Genomic DNA, 15,343 nt, shown 5'->3' on the forward strand with positions numbered 1-15,343 from the left:
AGCTGTCTTTTACTATGCAGGCTGGATGAGTAAATAAAAGCCACGTTATACTGTCGAAATTTTATTAAAATTGGTGGGTTTAGTCACTACAGTGATGGGTTTTCGTGGATTGGCAATTAGAGGGGCACGGTAAACCTGGTTTCATAGTTACTCCGGTTGTAGAGGCGAGGAGCGTAACTCTCGGAGTAGTGTTAAAGTTCACTTCACGTCGAACCCCCATGTGAATGTGTAACTCAGCCAACGCCAAGGAACGGCTTGTTTTCAAAACTAGAATGTGTTTAACATGTAAATATCTTAACAACCTTGGCGGACTCGGTTAGATGCCTCGGCCAAGGTATCGCCGAGGACTAGATTTTGGCTTGAGCCATGTTTTTTAATAAAGGTTATAAGCCTTGACAACTGTTTTGGTAAATTACAAATGTTTTATGGTTTAAGAAAGAAATTGAAAACCTTATGAAATGGTTTGTGATTTGTTGTTTAAACTTGCCTCCATTTTACTCGCCTTTAGATATTTATGATAATGTCTGTTTGCTCATTGGGATTGCAAAATCTCACTCACCTCCTTTCTAAACATTTCAGGCCTGTGGTAGCTTGTAGATACCTTATTTTGTCGAGGATTCCAGTTGACATCTTTATCTCACAGACAGTAGGTTACTGTCACCAATACTTGGTGTATTTTGGGCCACTTTTCATTGTAATTATTATTGTACATTATAACTTTGTAAATTATTGTATGTATGAATTTATTTTACTTCCAAGTTATAAAAGATTTCTTACACGTATTTCTATAAATATTGTTTTATATAAAAATCTTATATTTTAATCAATATTTTGAATAGTAATATTTATCTATAAATCCTTTTAAAATATTTTTGTCTTTTGATTTACTTGAGCCGGAAACTACTGGAAATTGTTTAAAATGGAACGTTTAAAAACGATTTCTCACAAAAAGGGCAAGAAACTGATATGTAAGCCTTGCGGGGTTCTGATTGGCATTCTAGGTAATGAGTGTCAATCGGGACGTCGCGGCGATTGTCATGGGTCTGAGAGAGGTTCCGGGTCGTGACAATTCAGCTGGTATCAGAGCTTTCGGTTTAAAAGCTTATGGTTTTGAAAGAAGTTTTTGATTTTTAAAGAAGTTTTTGATTTTTAAAGTTCTTGGATTTAAAGTTATTTTAAAATAATTTACAATGTCGGTGTGGCCCAATTAAGATTAGTTAGTTGCATGTAGTTGCTTATAGAGTCTTAAGTCGTTTAAACCAATTTTGTTCTCTTTTTAGATCATTATGCCTCCTCGACGTGAGCTACCACCTATCACTAGATTTACCGGTAGGGGATGAGGTCGCCCCAGACAGAGTCGGCCAGATTCCATAGAAAAGGAGTCGGCTGCATCTTCTTTTAGAGCAGTTCCTACTGCTGAGTCTACTGACATTCCTGTACCTCCTCCACCACCTGTTGCTACTCCTGGCATACCTGCCATGACACTTGAGGCAGCTCAAGCATTAGCAATTTTTCTCGCTGCTCTTACAGGCCAGGCTCAGACTGGTCTAGTTCCACCCACTATTTCTCCTGTAACAGCCCCAATGCCACCACCTCCTATTCCACCCCAGACACTAGACGTCTCCATTTCTAAGAAATTGAAGGAAGCCCGACAGTTGGGTTGCGTCTCGTTTATTTGTGAGTTGGATGCCACTGCAGCTAAGGATTAGGTTAATCAAGTTTCGGAGACTCTTTCTGATATGAGATTAGATGATGATATGAAGCTAACGGTGGCTAATAGATTATTAGAGAAGAGGGCTCGTACTTGGTGGAATTCGGTGAACTCCCGTTGCACTACTCCTCAGACATGGTCTGACTTCCTTAGAGAATTTGATGGTCAATATTTTACTTACTTTCATCAGAAAGAAAAGAAAAGAGAATTTCTGAGCTTGAAACAAGGAAATCTAAATGTAGAGGAGTATGAGACTCGTTTTAACGAGTTGATGTTATACGTGCCAGATTTGGTGAAATCTGAGCAGGATCAGGCTAATTATTTCGAGGAAGGGCTCCGTAATGAGATCAGGGAATGGATGACAGTGACTAGTAGGGAGCCACATAAGGAAGTCGTGCAGATGGCCTTACAGGCTGAGATGCTCGCCACTGAGAATAGACGGATTTGAGCTGAATTCGCAAAGAGAAGGAATCCACCTACGTTCCCGAGTCAGTCTTCAAAAAGAGGTAGAGATTCGACATCTACTGCAGGAATTACTACCTCAATGTCTGTGGCATCCACTAGACCTCCATCTCAGCAGTTACAGCTGAGATCTTCTAGATTTGATCGGCTAGTGATGAATAGATAAGGGGGGACTTCAGGAGGATTGGACAGATGTCGTAATTGCGGAGGATTTCATGTTGGGTCATGTAGACAGCTTGTAAAGTGTTTTCAATGCGGCCAACAAGGGCATAGCAAGAAAGATTGTCGTCAGTTGAGACGGGGTACAGTAACTACTTCTACTCCTCCGACTCGTCTTAGTATACCGCGGAGAGACATTTTAGGATCACAGTCTAGACAGGGCCCAATGATACGGTTTGGCATGGGTAGTAATACCCCAGAGCAGCCATCTTCCATACAGCAGCCCCAGATTTCGACCAGGGTTTTTGCAGTGACTGAGGATGAAGCCCGAGTTCGACCTAGCACAGTGACAGGTACTATGATTGTGTTTGATAGAGATGCACATGTTTTGATAGATTCAGGCTCCGATAGATCATATGTGAGCATATCATTTGCATCATTCTCATATAGGAACTTGTCACCATTAAAGGAAGAGATTGTAGTGCATACTCCTCTAGGCGAGCGGTTAGTAAAAAATACGTATTATAGAGACTGTGGTATTAAAGTTGTGAAAGAAGAATTATGGGTGATTTAATCCCTTTGGAGATACAGGACTTTGATTTGATCTTGGGTATGGATTGATTGTCCACTCATCGAGCAAAGGTGGATTGTTTTAAGAAAGAAGTGACTCTCCAGAGTTCAGAGGGAGCAGAAATGGTATTTACGGGAAAGCGTCAAGTATTACCGTTTTGTGTAATCTCGGCCCTCAAAGCTTTGAAATTGGTGTGAAAGGGATATCTGACATACTTGGCTGATGTGATTGATATATCAAGGGAGGAACCTAAGTTAGAGAATGTCCCCGTAGTAAGTGAGTTCCTTGATGTATTTCCTGATGAATTACCGAGACTTCATCCCGATCGTGAGTTTGAATTCACCATTGACTTAATTTCGGGTGCTGCCCCTATCTCTATTCCTCCATATAGAATGGCTCCGGCAGAGTTGAAGAAGTTGAAAGTACAATTGCAAGAGTTAGTGGACAAGGGTTTTATACGACCTAGTATAACTCTGTGGGGAGCACCGATTTTATTTGTGAAAAAGAAAGATGGTACACTTCAGTTATGTATAGATTACCGACAAGTTAACAGAATGACCATTAAGAACAAGTATCCGTTGCCGAGGATTGATGATCTTTTCGATCAATTACAATCTAAGGTCTGGGTATCATCAATTGAGGATTAAAGAACATGATATACCCAAGACAGCGTTCAGGACTCGGTACGATCATTATGAGTTCTTAGTCATGCCTTTCGAGTTAACTAACGCACCGACAGCTTTTATGGATCTCATGAACAAGGTGTTCCACCCTTACTTGGACAAGTTTGTTATTGTGTTCATTGATGATATCCTGGTTTACTCGAGAGATAATAATGAGCATGCTAACCACTTGCGTATAGTATTACAGACTTTGCGGGAAAGACAGTTGTATGCAAATTTTTTGAACTGTGAGTTTTGGTTTCAGGAAGTGGTATTGTTAGGACACGTAGTATTGGGAGCTGGAATATATGTTGATCCCAAGAAGATAGAGGCAATTTTACAATGGGAGCAACCTAAGACGGTGACGGAGGTTCGTAGTTTCCTCGGATTAGCTGGTTATTATCGAAGGTTTGTTCAGGGGATTTCCTTAATAGCAGCTCCTTGGACCCGTCTAACTCGTAAAGGAGTTAAGTTTGTGTGGGATGATGTTTCTGAGAATTGATTTCAGGAGCTAAAGAATCGGTTAACCTCCGCTCCCGTTTTAATACTTCCTGTTAGTCGTAAGGGATTTGTAGTTTATAGTGATGCCTCAAAGTTGGGGTTGGGGTGCGTATTGATGCAGGATGAAAAAGTTGTGGCTTATGCTTCTAGACAGCTAAAGAGGCATGAAGCAAATTACCCTACCCATGATGTAGAGTTAGCAGCAGTGGTGTTTGCTTTAAAAATCTGGAGGCATTACTTGTATGGTGAGCATTGTCGGGTATTTACGGATCACAAGAGTTTAAAATATTTGCTCACTCAGAAGGAGCTTAATTTGAGACAAAAGCGATGGTTGGAGTTGATAAAAGATTATGACTTGGTGATAGACTCTCATCCGGGAAAGGCGAACGTAGTAGCTGATGCCTTAAGTCGTAAGTCTTCATCGTCTTTAGTAGCACTTCAGAGTTGTTATTTTCCAGCATTATTAGAGATGAAATTTCTTGGGGTCTAGTTGAGAAATGGTGAGGATGGATCCTTATTGGCAAGCTTCATAGTGCGACCTTCGTTACTTGATCAGATCCAGGATATTCAGAGGTCTGGTGATGAGTTAAGAAAAGAAATTCAAAAACTGACCGATGGGGGAGTCAGTGAGTTCAAATTCGAAGAGGATAACGTATTGATGTTTAGAGACTGAGTTTGTCTTCCTGAGGGAAACCAGCTAAGACAGGCGATCATGGAAAAAGCCCATTCATCTGCCTATGCATTACATCCTAGAAGCACCAAGATGTATAGGACTATCAGGGAGAATTATTGGTGGCCAAGTATGAAGCGAGACGTAGCAGAATTTGTAGCAAAGTGTCTCGTATGTCAGCAAGTTAAGGTGGAGCATCAAAGGCCAGTAGGTACACTTCAGTCTTTACCTATTCTTGAGTGGAAATGGGAGCATGTAACTATGGATTTTGTTTTGGGACTGCCGCGGACACAGAGGGGAAAGGATGCAATTTGGGTGATTGTAGATCGGTTGACTAAGTCCACTCAGTTTTTAGCTGTCCATAGTACATACTCTATTGAGAAGCTGGCTCAGCTCTATATAGATGAGATTGTGAGGCTACATGGAGTTCCCGTCTCTATAGTGTCAGATCGAGATCCTCAATTCATTTCTCGATTCTGGCCAAAATTTCAAGAAGCTCTCGGAACCAAATTGAAATTTAGCATTGCTTTTCACCCACAGACGGATGGTCAGTCAGAAAGGACTATCTAGACTATGGAGGATATGTTGAGGGCTTGTGTCATGGATTTTCTTGGGAGTTGGGATAGACACTTGCCGTTAGTGGAATTTGCTTACAACAACAGCTTTCAGTCTAGCATCGGTATGGCACTGTACGAAGCTTTATATGGAAGGAAATGTCGTACTCCACTTTGTTGGGATGAAGTGGGTGAAAGAAAGCTAGTTAGTGTGGAATTGATCGATTTAACTAATGACAAGATCAAGGTTATACAAGAAAGGCTAAAGGTAGCCCAAGATAGGCAGAAGAGCTATGTAGATATACGGAGAAAAGACTTGGAGTTTGAGATCGATGATAGAGTTTTTCTTAAGGTTTCTCCTTGGAAAGGTAATAATCTAAATGCTTTGTGGTATTAAGTTTTATTTGATTATATTATTGTGGTAAATTATGATATCTTGTTGGATAATAAAAGGTGTGATCCGGTTTGCAAAGCGAGGAAAGCTCAATCCGAGATACATTGGACCTTTTCGTATTATTGAAAGAATAGGGCCAGTGGCGTATAGACTAGAATTACCTCCGGAGTTAGATCGGATCCACAACGTTTTCCATGTCTCCATGCTTAAGAAATATGTACCAGATCCCTCTCACATCCTCGAAGCACCTCCGATTGAGTTGCATGACGATTTGAAGTTCGATGTGCAACCTATAAGTATCTTGGATCGAAAGGATCGAGTACTAAGGAACAAGAGTATTTCAATGGTCAAAGTGTTGTGGAAAAGTGCTTGAATGGAGGAAATGACATGGGAAGTAGAGTATCAGATGAGGAACCAATACCAACATCTATTTGTCAAATCTGGTAAGTGAAATTTTGAGGTCAAAATTTTATATTAAGGGGGGTAGAATTGTAACTCCGACCCTATAAACACATGTCATGACATACATGCACTGAATAACATGTTATTATGCTAGGAAAACACCTAAGAATAGACGAAACCCGGTATCGTACCTAACGGTACACTTGAGTTGATTTAACCTCGAACTAGTTCAAATAGGAAATGTAGGATGAAATTTAATGTTTTATAGTCCAGGAATGACTAAAAATGATTGTTCGGAGTTCGAGGGTTCATTTGGGGTAAAATTGGAAATTTTGATGTTGGGGGGCAAAAATCGTCATTTTGTCACCTAAGATAATAATTTGATCATGGAGTGAAATTTTTGACCAAGATTAACTATTTGGAGTATAATTTAATGATAGGAGGTGAAAATTTTCAATTCCGGTAATTTTCGAAACATAGAGGCAAAACGGTATTTTTGTCGTCCCAGGGTAAAAACCGTAATTTTCACCACCCAAAACTTGTCTAAATCATAGGATTTATTTATTTTTGGTATGAACAACTATGGTATGTTAAGTGGTGAAAAATTGAAGTTTAAAGGATGAAATTTTAAAAATGGGCCAATGAAAAAGTGACACATGGCATTTTTTAAATTGTTTAATATATTTTGATGGAAAATCAGCCCATTTAAACCCCATACTAAGTGCTGGCCGGCCATAAGGAAAGAACAAGAGAGAAAATAGAGAGGAAAGGAAGAAAAGAGAAAAACCAAAGAGAAACAAGAAAATTCAAAGGGGAATTCACGTTTTTCGCCCGTTAACGCGTCTAACGGTAAGATTTTTCAACTTTAGCTTGATTTCTACCTTTCCTATGCCTTTGTTTCCATTTAGCATGCTTGAGGAGAGAGATCTAAAGGTGACATCAAGGGCTGGCCGAATTTCAAGGGGGGAGAAATTGAAATTTTGAGGTTTTGATTTTTAGTTAAATTGATAGTTTTAGTTAGTTAAATGTGTTTAGAAATTAAATTGGGCAAGAAAGCATTAAATTTTCACAATACCCACCTTTGGCCGAATCTACAATGAGGTGCAATGATGATGATCTGATTTTTATTCTAAGAGAAATGAAGAGAAAATGATGAAAAATGGTTAAAGGTGATAGAAAAACAAAGTAGAAAATTTACCGAGTTAATGTCCCATTTTAGGCCAAATTTTTCAAGGAGGAAAGTGAACTGATTTTGGTGATTTTAGAAGGTTATTGGCTGATATTTAATGGTTAGAAATGTTGGAGAGAGAATGGGACGATTTAGAGCTAAAATGGAGCGCGTTAGCAATTTATCGGATAAAGTGCCAAAAATAGGTTAATACTGCGTTTAAGCCGTTTTAGGCTATATCATTTGATACCATGCAATAGTATAGGATTTAAATCAATTATATAGTGATTTAGCATCAATGTGGTGAATTGGGTAAATTTTGCAATGTGTCTAGGAGGAGAGCTTTCCGGTAAAGGCAAGGAAGTCATACCCTACCAACAGTGATCGGGGCACCTAGGAAGCATTTCATCTGTACAAACGGTGAGTAAACCTATTATTATTGTAAATTATTTAGAGTTTATTTTTAAATGCTCTTTATGTATTTTATGAAACGAAAATGATATTAAAACGGGATTTTTGATGTTTTAGAAATAAATGTGACAAATAAAAATATATTGTGTTGATTATGAAATTGAGTAATTGGAGGTTACCAATTGTCTTGAAAAATATATTTTCTTATGAATGGCTTATGATATATGAGTATATGTGGCTATATTTTATAATTGCATTGGGAATAGAATGTAAGCTGTCTTTTACTATGCAGGCTGGATGAATAAATAAAAGCCACGTTATACTGTCGAAATTTTATTAAAATTGGTGGGTTTAGTCACTACAGTGACGGGTTTCCGTGGATTGCCAATTAGAGGGGCACGGTAAACCTAGTTTCATAGTTATTCCAGTTGTAGAGGTGAGGAGGGTAACTCTCGGGGTAGTGTTAGAGTTCACTTCACGTCGAACCCCCACGTGAATGTGTAACTCGGCCAACGCCAAGGAACGGCTTGTTTTCAAAACTAGAATGTGTTTTTAACATATAAATATCTTAACAACTTTGGCGGACTTGGTTAGATGCCTCAGCCAAGGTATCCCTGATAATTAGATTTTGGCTTGAGCCATGTTTTTAATAAAGGTTATAAGCCTTGACAATTGTTTTGGTAAATTAAAAATGTTTTATGGTTTAAGAAAGAAATTGAAAACCTTATGAAATGGTTTGTGATTTGTTGTTTAAACTTGCCTCCATTTTACTCGCCCTTAGATATTTATGATAATGTCTATTTACTCATTGGGATTGCAAAATCTCACCCACCTCCTTTCCAAACATTTCAGGCTTGTGGTAGCTTGTAGATACCTTATTTTGTCGAGGATTCCAGTTGACATCTTTATCTCACAGACAATACGTTACTATCACCAATACTTGGTGTATTTTGGGCCACTTATCATTGTAATTATTATTGCACATTATAACTTTGTAAATTATTGTATATATGAATTTATTTTACTTCCAAGTTATAAAAGATTTCTTACACGTATTTTTATTTTATATAGAAATTTTATATTTTAATCAATATTTTGAATAGTAATATTTGTCTATAATTCCTTTTAAAATATTTTTGTCTTTTGATTTACTTGAGCCGAAAACTACTGGAAATTGTTTAAAATGGAATGTTTAAAAACGATTTCTCACAGAAAAGGCAAGAAACTGATATGTAAGCCTTGCGGGGTTCTGATTGGCATTTCTGGTAATGAGTTTCAATCGGGACGTCGCGGTGGTTGTCATGGGTCCGAGGGAGGTTCTGGGTCGTGACATCCGTCGATATGCCTGGATTGAGGCAACGAGGATCCTAAAGACACATAATATTTTCATTAAAGTTCATATCACTTTAAGTCTAGACAAATGTGGTGTAAGGGAAATAGTAGTAGTTATCTGTACAAAGAATCTAAGAGTTGGCTTTTATTTTGTATGCCTCGAACAGATTATAAAGTAGTTGTTTAAATGACTAGATGTGTATGGGAATCTTTTGGTATGACAGAGGTAAACTAGCAATGTAATTATCACAGAAGGATATTCACCTTAGTGGCGTGGTTGGTCGCCTTAAATTAGTATATAGGACTGACGTAGAAAGTCATTAATGGTACAAACAATTACGAGACTTGATAAATGATTACCAATTAATCGTAGAAAGATGAAATTGAAATCTCAGTTGCAGTTACAATTCGGAAGGATATGGGAGAAATCAATGAGGATATAGGTGACACTTAGAAAGGATGATGTGATTAAGTCAAGGATTGTAAAATTTAAGTATGGAGGGAATTACAAAATGATGCCATGACATTACGAGGTAATAATTGGGCACAAATATAGCCAATGGAATTAAATTATGGAACTTAGGAAAAGGTGAATCCTTGATTTAATAAAGAATGTGAATGTAGAGTATGGAGAAAGATGAACTATTTTCATGGTCATTTGTACTGAAAGTCAACAGAACTATTTGAGTTACATGACAAGAAAGACAATTAATTGTGAATGTTAAGGAATCGTGGAATGTCATAAATGGGGGATATTTTTGTGTGTGGTATTATATATTGAGAATTTGATGCACAATATGGCAAGATTGTCCTAAGGTGGAACCTATTGGTCGAAGATAAATGTTAAAGGATAAAAGAAGCTTGAAAATATTGACTCAGCTTAGTGCATATGGTAAGCAAAAGAAAAGATATGCCTGGTCATAAAGATTGTGGGATAGGCTTGGAGGAAAGCCAAATGCTTGAGCATGATCCCTGTAGTAACTTAAAGATGGAAGAACTTATTCGTGGAAGAAATTTCCAGCATCCATAGCGCTATAACACTAACTCTTTAGCGTTGCGGCATTGAAACTATCCCATGTCTAGCAGCCGCGATGCTATAGCACTGACTGTCCAGCATCACAGCGTTACGAATACCTCATGTCTATGATGCATGAGCAAGATGGGAGTGGCACGATAATGATCTTACAAGTTGAATTATGGTCATTGGTCATTGAGCTCTGTTATTTGGGAGTTTTAAATGTTCCGAAGAATGTTTACATGAATGAATTGAAAAGTTTCTTTATCGCCTTGTATATGGTCATATAATTAAAAGAGAAATTGAAAGATTCTTGAAATGGCTACATTGAGATAAGATATCATGTGAAGTATTAAGCTGGATAATATGTTGACCAAAGTCAAATCTTAAGAAATAAAGGAGACGAGAGATTAAGCCTTGTTAAAGGCTAAGGAAAAGTGAGCGAAGAGTTAGATGAATATATGAGATATGGATAAGGGATGTCAATACCAAGTGATGAAAGTGTGAATGAAGGATTACAAGGGTGGTATAGAAAATGGGTTTATTTGGAATGTCGTTATGGGAATTTACAATTCTTATCTTGGCTCAAATAAATGAAAAGGAAAAGTAGTCCTTGAAACAGTGGAGTAAGGAGGTTTTTGGAGATATATTTCACAACTTGAAGGTGGCGGAACAAAGAGCTGCAGATTGTGAAATGATATTTCAACAGGTTCAGTCATTAGAGAACCGTGCTTCAATGAATAAAGCTTATGCCCAACTTAATTTTTTTTAAGTTTGGAAGAATTATTTTGGAAGCAGAAATCTAGCATTAAATGGCTTGTGGAGGGTGAGAGAAACACCAAATATTTCCACATGCGGGTTAAGAAAAAGCGAATCAAAAGCCATATCTTCAAAATACAAAATCCGAATGGGAGCTGGATAGAAGAATTGGATTTAGTAAAGTCTTCTGCAGTGGAATTTTTCTCCTCTCTCATGAAGAAGGAATCGTGCGACATGGCCAGGTTTAATGACTCTTTAATTCCTTCCCTTATATCTGAAAATGATAATGTTAATTTATGTGCAGTGCCTTCCATGGATGAACTTAAAGAGGTAGTTTTCAATATTTACAAAGATAGCGTTGCTGGTCTTGGTGGATTTTCATCTTATTTTTATCAACAATGCTAGGATATAGTGGCAAATGACCACCTGGATGTAGTAGTGGATTTTTTCCATGGAGCTGACCTTCCAAGGGGAGTAACGTCCACTACAATTATGCTGCTGGCCAAGAATAATAATTCCTTGAAATGGAGTGATTATAGACTGATAAGCCTTTGTAATGTATTGAACAAAATCATTACTAAGATTTTGGCTAACCGACTAGCCAAGGTACTTCCCTCTATTATTTCAGACAATCAGTGTGGCTTTGTTGGAGGTAGACTCATCGGCGATAATATCCTGCTTACTCAAGAATTAATAGGGAAGATTGACGGAAAGGCAAGAGGCAAAAATGTGGTGCTTAAACTAGACATGATGAAGGCATATGATCGGCTTGAATGGAGTTTTCTTTATATAATGTTAAGCCAGTTTGGGTTTTGCTCTCAATGGATTAATATGGTTCATCGCTGCATATCTAATTGTAGGTTTTCCTTTTTGATAAATGGCTATACTGTGGGTTACTTCAAGTCTGAAAGGGGTTTAAGACAGGGAGACTCAATCTCTCCTCTGTTATTTATTCTAGTTGCGGAATACTTGTCTCGAGGGTTGAATGTTTTGTTTGTTAAATATCCATCCCTTCACTATCTTTCTCATTGCTCTATGTCAGTAAGCCATTTGGCATTTGCAGATGATGTTATCATATTTGCTAATGGTGTGAAATCCTCCTTGCAGAAAATTCTAATGTTTTTGCAAGAATATGAGGTGATTTCTGGGCAGCGTATAAACCATCATAAGAGTTGCTTCATTACCCATCAGAATGTGGCAAGCTCTCGCAAACAAATTATTTCTCAAGTCACTGGCCTCATTCATAAGTTCGTGCCTATTACATACTTGAGGGTGCCTCTATACAAAGGACCAGAAAAGGTAATTTTATTTGACGATCTGGTGGTAAAGATTCAGGATCGTGTTGCTGGATGGGATAATAAAATTTTATCTCCGGGTGGCCGAATAACGTTACTACGTAGTGTGTTATCTTCTCTACCTATTTATTTGCTTTAGGTTCTTAAACCTCCTATTTGTGTCATTGAAAGAATTGAGAAAATAATCAATAATTTTCTGTGGGGAGGTTCGGCAGGTGCTAGGAAAATACATTGGGCACCTTGGCATTATATCACACTTCCATCTTCTAAGGGTGGATTAGACATCCGAGGATTAGGTGATGTGTTTGAGGCCTTTAGCATGAAACTTTGGTGGCGATTTCAGACTTGTAACAGCATTTGGACACAATCATAAGAGCTAAATATTGTGCTAGTTGAATTCCAAGGTATGTTCATCTAAAGCTCTATGATTCACAAACTTGGAAAAGAATGTTATCTAGCTGTCAGGTAACAGAACAACACATGAGGTGGCAGATAGGGAAGGGTTAGTTATTTTTTAGCATGATTGTTGGATAGGTGATGAGCCCTTAGCCAATCATTTCCCAGCATTTGCAACTTCTATGACACGAGTTTGCTATTTTTATGATAATGATGCATGGAATGTGGACAAACTGAATAATGTATTACTAAAGGAGGTGGTGGTAGAAATTCTAAAAATTTTGGTAGACACGTCCAATATAGATAAGGCATATTGGGTCCCAACTTCGGATGGTCATTTTACTACTAAGTCCTCTTGGGAGATTATACGACAACGTCAGGCGGTTAATCCAGTATTTAATTACTTTGGCATAGAAGCATTCCTCTTACTCTTTCTTTTTTCCTTTGGAGGTTATTATAGGATTGGATTCCAGTTGATTTGAGGTTGAAATCCAAAGGCTTCCAGTTGGCCTCCAAATGCCAACATTGCAACTCAAAGGAGTTTCTTTTGCATGTCATCTGGGAATGTCCAATAGCTACCCAGGTTTGGAAGTATTTTGCAAACTTCTTTCAAATCTATATTATTCAACCGCATAATGTTTGTTAGATTATATGGGCATGGTTGTACTCTGGTGATTACACGAAAAAAGGGCACTTCCGTAAGTTAATGCCTCTATTTATGTTTTGGTTTCTATGGGTTGAACATAATAATGTGAAGCATAGGAACCTAGGCATGTATTCCAACAGAGTGGTGTGGAGAGTCTTAAAACTTATTCATCAATTATTCCATGGAAGGTAATTCCAACGATGGCAATGGAGGGGAGATTTACAGATTGCTTAGGCATGGGGTCTAATCTTTCAAAAGGCATCTCCGCATCCACCAAAAAATTCTCTTGGAACAAACCATTAGTAGGTGAGTTTAAGTTAAATGTTGATGGTAGTTCCAAACATAATTTTCAGAATGCTGCTGGCGGTGGACTTCTTCGGGACCATACAAGTACTATCATTTTTGGATTTTCTAAATATTTTGGTCCTAAAAATTCATTACAAGCAGAGTTAATAGCATTACATAGGGGTCTACTTTTATGTATTGAGTACAATATATATAGACTTTGGATAGAAATGGATGCAAAAGTTGTGGTATAAATGATACATGAAGGACATCAAGGTTCCTCCCGGACTCAGTACTTGTTGGCTTCCATCCGCAGATGTTTGAGTGGTATTTCTTTTCGGATTACACATATCCATAAAGAAAGGAACCAGGCTACTGATCATCTCTCTAATAAGGGGCACATGCACCAAAACTTGTAGGTATTTTCAAAAGCAGAAGGTCAACTCAGAGGTATTCTTAGACTAGACAAAATAAATTTGCCTTATGTTCGTTTTAAATAAATGTAAAGGAGTAGTGCTCCTAGTTTATTTTTGTTATTTTCATTTTGTCAATTACTTAGATTCTTGTAATATGGAAGCGTTTTAATTTTATGTTTGCATTCAAAAATATTTACATAAAATGAAATATTCCATTTTAGGTACTCTTCTTAATTCTTCTCGATCTCATGTAACTCTAGAGGTTTGGTTTATGTTTCCTTCCTCATTGTATTTAATTTTTTCGATACTTAATAAAAGGATGACAGGGTAGCTGGGCCCTGCAAGAATTTCCAGGATTAAAAAAAAAATCCTTGGCTAAGGTGATTAATAGATTGTGAAATGAGTTTCATAAGTCTCCATAAAGCTAATGATCTAATTGCAAGAACATATATGGAGGTCAATAAGAGTAGGTACTGCACCAAACTCTTATCATCCCCAGGACATATGATAGGGGAATGAATTATATTGAAAAACTATACACTGAAAGGTTGTCAAAGAGTCCTTTGACTCTCCTAACAATTGGGTGGCCATGATGCATTGCTAGATGCCAATCATGGTCTATGGAATTGAATTAGTTAATTTTAAATTGAAAATGATTCATTTAAATTAATTAATTAATAATATTATTATTCAGTTCCATTGCCAACATGTTAGGAACCTAATGGATCTCACACAAAGGTTGCAATTTGGATTAAATTGAAAGTGTGATGATTTAAGTTAGACTTAAATCAAATTCTAGGTTTTAACTACTAAGGACCTAATTAAAAAAGTTTAATTAGGTATTGGTTAAATATTACAATATTTATAATATTAAAGACTTATTTTGTAAATTTTAATAAGTTAAATATAGATATAAATATCACATTATAGCCATTTTTTTCAATAGAGAGAAATAAAAGGAAAAACTAAAGAAAAAAAATGTTTTTCTCTTGAGTGTCGCCACTCTTGAGAAGTTTTTTTTTTTGAAAACTTCTCCTTTGATTCTTTGCTAGAAATCAAAAAAGAAAAGAGGACCAATCGTTGTCCACTTGCTAGCACAAGCCCGTGGCATAAAGTTCTTTCCATAAGAAGGATCCGTTGCAATCGTGTGTGCAACATTGGAGGCCAAGCGATTGAGTGGCTGGGATTCTTTCACACAAAAAATGTTCATGTTTTGTCACTGAAAGGAATCCATTTGATTACGATATCACTTGAAAAGGTAAAACTTTTTTTGTTTTTATATGGTGCTTAACTTTGCATTAAACAACCAAGGTGATCCAAAGGTAGGAGGCATGGTTTTTATTTTATTTCAATTTTTTTTTGTTATTTTGCTGCATTGATGCTCTAATCATGCCGCTCTTAGCAGTGCATATGCTTGGCACATGAATGATGTAGTGCATATATTTGGCACTAAATTGAGTTTGATATGTATGTAAATTATGCTATGCTTAATTGATATACTATGTGACATAGAGCATTAACGAGAATTGGTGTG

This window comes from Theobroma cacao, chromosome 2, assembly GCF_053813885.1.
Source record: "Theobroma cacao isolate CCN51 chromosome 2, ASM5381388v1, whole genome shotgun sequence".
Classification (NCBI taxonomy): Eukaryota; Viridiplantae; Streptophyta; class Magnoliopsida; order Malvales; family Malvaceae; genus Theobroma; species Theobroma cacao.